The sequence below is a fragment of the Elaeis guineensis genome, chromosome 6 (genome assembly GCF_000442705.2).
Source record: "Elaeis guineensis isolate ETL-2024a chromosome 6, EG11, whole genome shotgun sequence".
In the NCBI taxonomy this organism is placed as follows: domain Eukaryota; kingdom Viridiplantae; phylum Streptophyta; class Magnoliopsida; order Arecales; family Arecaceae; genus Elaeis; species Elaeis guineensis.
In genome coordinates, this window is record NC_025998.2 from 22,231,276 (window position 1) to 22,236,914 (window position 5,639).

The 5,639-nt window shown below is 43.5% G+C and overlaps 1 pseudogene; it reads left to right on the top strand.

The window, feature by feature from the left end:
• The first annotated feature begins 828 nt into the window (after positions 1 to 828).
• Positions 829 to 4,444, top strand: LOC140858529 (receptor-like protein kinase THESEUS 1; annotated as a pseudogene).
• The last annotated feature ends 1,195 nt before the right edge of the window (positions 4,445 to 5,639 follow it).

Below are 5,639 nucleotides of genomic sequence, written 5' to 3' on the forward strand. Positions count from 1 at the left end.
AATCAATTAAGATGTTTAACATATTCTCATGTAGTTAGTCACTTCTTGCATGGCAATGTGGTGATAATTGAAGGGGAGATACTCTGATATTTTTATACTTTTTTTGAAAGAAATTTGAGTTTCTTAGATATTATATTATCAAGTATGGTCTCCAACCATCAAAAGACATAGAAAGTGGTTGCTGTTTGGCTTGCTATGACTGGCGAATTGAGCAACCTATGTATGGTGATTACAGGACATGCATGCAGACATGTGCTCCCTATGTATACACCGTATACAGGTGGAAGAGCGCAACATCCATGCACATCCTGCAATCACCGTCCAAAGAGGAGTTGCACTTGCGTCAAATGACGAGCTAAGCATGTTCTAACGGCACCTGAGTCCACTAAAATGCCATGGACGGACATATGTCGTAGGTGAAGTATCTTACATGGCGAAGAATATAAAAAAATAAAAAAAAATACTCGGTGGAATATTTCGATATATTTACTGAATAAAATATATCAAGATTTTATTACTTGGAAGCATGAAACAAAAATAACCACCGTCTGATTACAGACGCCGACGCCGACGCCGTTACCCAGCTGCGTCTTAGATACCCCTAGGAACTCGGGATCTTTGTCGGATCGCGCAATAGCAGCATCCAGATCTGTGCAGGCGGACTAATCAAGAAGTTCGTAGTGCTTTACGAACTGTGCGTAGCGCGATCCAACGGTCGACGTGGCTAAAGAAGAGAAATCATGATCTCCCAAAAGGACCGTTGGCTCATGGCCCACTTCCACATTTTTTTCTTCAACTTTCCATTGGCACCCACGACAATCGAAAACAACCGAGAGGCACGTCTGATAACAACAACAACAACCCATCTCTATCTTCCAAGAGCCCAGTTGCAGAGCGCTCATGGTGGTTACTACTGTTTAAACCCCAGGCTCTGGTCTCTATCTCCCCGGCCCCTCCCCCCACAAATACCACCTCTGCGGATCGAAACGAGGCCACATGATCGTCTGAGCTCGGAACAGAACAGGATCCTCCATCGATGCCCCGTCGAAAGTTCGTTGCTGTTTGCTCCTTTCTTTATTCTTTTTTTCTTGTAAAAAAAATTGGATCTTTTCTTTTTTGTTGTTGGTGTCAAGATTAGTGTGGGTCCTATTGCTCGTCTGTAGATTGCTGGCGTTATAGGTTGCCAGCCTAAAGCCACAGGCTGGAAAGAGCTGTTCGGTTGACGAAGAAAAGAACCTGCAGATCGTCGTGGTGGGGTGCATTCCGCCGGAATCTCATCGCGGGCGCAGAGGGACTGGGCCTGAATCCCCGAGAGAGAGAGAGAGAGAGAGAGAGAGAGAGAGAGCTACTAGCCGTGGCAAAGGTCCGATTTTGATTGTTTTGCGTTCTGTCTCTCTGGTTCTGGATCTTCGAACTGGAAGTACGATCCAAGTCCACCCCATTTTGTTTCAAAGGTCTGGTTTTTTCCTTTTAGGGCAGCTCCTTCGTGGATCTGGGCTTTTTGAGATTTTGTCGTTGTCCCTTTTTTTTTTTCTTTTGGATTTTTTGGAGCTTGAATTTTTGCCGATGTCGTTCCCCTGAGATTTGCTGCATAAAAGTTCGATTTTCGGGTTTTTTTTCTTTCGTATTTTCTTTTAATTTGGGTAAAACATGTGGAGTTCTTGATTCGGGATCGGTTTTGATACATTGTAGGGGTTTGAACTTTCTTCTTTTATCGAGTCTCAAAGTAGAAATTTTGGGTTTGGTGGCCGGTGGCTTCCGGACAAGGAGAGCATTTAAGATTTTGGATTAGTTTTACCAATCTTGGTTTTGAGAATTTAGGAGTTCGAGGAGCAAGATCTGCTGCATTCTGTGGTTTGTTTGCTATAGCATTACTTTCGGAGCTTCTACATTTTGTCCTCTAGATTTTGAGCAAGAGATTAGGCCTGGAGGATTGGGGGGTTTTTCTTTTAGGAGAAATGTGGATTTGGCGATTCTAGATATCTGGGGATTAGAAATCTTTGAGCGATCTATCTGGTCTGGTGTTTATCTTGGTTGGTGTTGGAGATGAAGGAGATGAGACGGTTGAGCTGGATCTCTTTTCTCTTTTCTCTTTCTTTCGGCACCTTCTTAGTTGATGTTTCTTCTGCTGCATTCACCCCTGCTGACAACTACCTCCTTGCTTGTGGTTCCTCCCAAAACGTCTCAGTCCAAGGCCAGGTCTTTGTTCCTGATTCACAGCAGTCTTCATTTGTTCTAAAAACTTCTGGAGATGGTACCTTTTCCACCTCCACTTCTGCTCTTCCATCACCCATATATCAGTCCCTTCGTATATTCTCCGAACCGGGCTATTACAGATTTGATATCCAGCAACCGGGCCGGCACTGGATCCGCCTCTATTTCTATCCTCTTCCAAATTCTGACCATGACTTGAGCTCAGCCCCCCTGACGGTTGTCGCGGATAAGTTTGTTCTCATGAACAATTTCACTTTCAAGAATTCCAACTCTACATATCTGTTCAAGGAGTATTCAGTGAATGTGACCTCCAATTTGTTGGGTCTTACCTTTATTCCATCAAATGGCTCTGTTTCATTTGTGAATGGGATCGAAGTCGTCTCGGTTCCTGATGAATTGATCAATGATCAGGCTCTGGCTATACCCAGTGCTCCTTTCAGTGGTCTTTCTGACCTCGGTCTTGAGACCATGTATCGCTTGAACATGGGGGGTCCTTTGCTCACTCCTCAGAATGACTCGCTTGGGAGAACTTGGCGGACTGATGGTGAATACCTCCATGTTAACAGCTCTGCAGTGAAGGTGTCTGTAGATCCTGCAACTATCCAGTATCCTGATGTGATGACTGAAGACATAGCACCGAAATGGGTGTATGCCACTGCAGAAGCAATGGGAGATGCGAATGTAACGGACTTGAATTTCAACATCACGTGGATCTTCACCGTCGACCCGAGCTTCCTTTACTTGATTCGTTTCCACTTCTGCGATATTGTCAGTAAGGCTCTGAACACACTGGTTTTCAATGTTTATGTAAATTCAGACATTGCTATTGCAAGCTTGGATTTATCAGCTCTAAAAGGTGACCTATCGGTGCCTTACTACAAGGATTTTGTTTCGAATTCATCAAATGGTTCAAATACCATGTCTGTAAGTGTTGGTCCAGATACGGTGGCTGATCTTAGCAATGCAATCCTGAATGGTTTGGAGATTATGAAGATTAGCAATGATATCAAAAGCTTGGATGGACTCTATGCCATTAAAGATCTTTTGCCTGAGTCACCCTCAAGGAAGAACAAGTTGGGACTTATAATTGGGATAGTTGTGGGATCTGTAGCTGCTGTTGGGTTAATGGTCTTGAGCTATTGCTGTTTCATGGCTCGCAGATCAAAAACTAGCCACCGTAGTCACCCATGGTTACTACTGCCCTTGTATGGAAACTCTCACACAATCAGCAAGGTCTCGACAACTTCTCAGAAGAGCGGAACAGCAAGTTGCATCTCTTTGGCCTCTACAACCCTTGGTCGTGTCTTTATGTTTCAAGAGATCATGGATGCAACAAATAAGTTTGATGAGAGCTTGCTTCTTGGTGTGGGTGGTTTTGGAAAGGTCTACAAGGGGACATTGGAGGATGGCACTAAAGTTGCTGTCAAGAGAGGGAACCCAAGGTCTGAGCAAGGGCTGGCTGAATTCCACACTGAGATTGAGATGTTATCCAAGCTCCGGCATCGTCACTTGGTCTCACTTATTGGCTATTGTGATGAGCGCTCTGAGATGATTTTGGTCTACGAGTACATGGCAAACGGGCCACTAAGGAGTCATCTCTATGGTGCCAACCTTCCATCCCTCTCATGGAGACAACGTCTTGAGATCTGCATTGGTGCTGCAAGGGGACTGCATTACCTCCACACTGGTGCAGCCCAGAGCATAATCCACCGTGATGTGAAGACCACAAACATTCTCTTGGATGAAAATTTTGTTGGCAAAGGTGGCAGATTTTGGTCTTTCAAAGACTGGTCCAGCCTTGGATCAGACCCATGTGAGTACTGCGGTCAAAGGCAGCTTCGGATACCTTGATCCTGAGTACTTCCGGAGGCAGCAGCTAACTGAGAAGTCTGATGTATACTCTTTTGGCGTTGTGTTGATGGAAGTCCTGTGTGCAAGGCCAGCACTCAACCCTGTGCTCCCAAGGGAGCAGGTAAACATAGCAGAGTGGGCAATGAGCTGGCAAAAGAAGGGCATGCTGGAACATATTATGGACCAGGCATTGGCAGGGAAGATCAATCCGGCTTCCCTTAAGAAATTTGGGGATACAGCTGAAAAATGCCTGGCGGAGCAGGGTGTCGACAGGCCAACAATGGGAGATGTGTTGTGGAATCTTGAATATGCTCTCCAGCTTGAGGAGACTTCCTCACTTGCTGACCAGATGAGAACAGCATAAAGAGCATTCCTGGTATCCTACTACCACGGATGGAACCTTTGATAACAGTGTAAGCACGGTTGAGGCAGCAAACTCGGGTACTGGTACTGATGATGACATCGAAGATGCTACCACAAGTGCTGTATTTTCTCAGCTTGTGAATCCTCGGGAAGATGAAAGATCAATCAAATTGAGATTGTCTTCAGACATTATAGGATCATGTATGTGGAAAAAAAGTGGCCTTCTTGTTAAGTTCAAGAAGGCATTATCTTATATTTCTTTTATCCTAATATTTGTTCATGCGTCTTGTTTCAGTTGTAACATATACTATTTCATTTTAAGTTATGCCTCAGTGGCTTTACTTGTTCTACCTATTTGCAGTTGTAAACTCAAATGAACTCAGTTTCCGATACAGTTCATTGAGATCAATCGGTCTAAAGAATGCAGTATCTATGCCTATATTTTGTATAATCTTCTCTATTTACATGGTGGTGGAAGCTAATAATAAAGAATCATGTGATGCTTGTTATGTTTTCTTGCATTGTATAATAATTCTGTGCTCTTCTCAGTTTTGTGGCTTACCATTCTGTTGTATTAACTAACATGTGGTCCTGTTATATAGTTCGCTATATGTTCTTCTTTGTGGCTTTCCTTTTATTTTGTTAATAACTATTTCATAGTTTGTGTTTTTCCAGTTACGTAAACTGTGTTTTTTATATTTCCATCCTTCATCAGATTTCTTTGACCTTGTCTAGTGAGTTTCTGATCAATGAAATAAATGAAAATGCTTTAAAGACATGGTTATGTACTTTGAGATGTGCAGGATGTTATGCATAGGAAGCGCAGACCTGCACTCAACTGTTTCAAATTCTTTACGAAAGTCGACACAAAATCTCACTCAGCAAAAAAAATTCACCTCTAAGTGTCAGTCATCCGATGGTATGTGTTAGCTGTGAATCGTATTCCTTGGTGAAGAATCATATTCCTTGGTGACTGGAACCACGTCTATTGTGAGTGATACTCTTTGCTTCCAGTCCTCTACACCACCAGCATCATATCAGTTGACTTCCTTTCAGAGAGATGGCCTTCAGAGATTCCAAGGGCTCTCTGTTGAATGTGAAATGGAGTGGTCAATGGCATCATCCCATCAGCTGGTTTGAGTTGCATCCATGGTGAGAGTCGGAGTGTGAACTGAACATGATACCGAGGGCTCAAATCCATGGAAATGAGG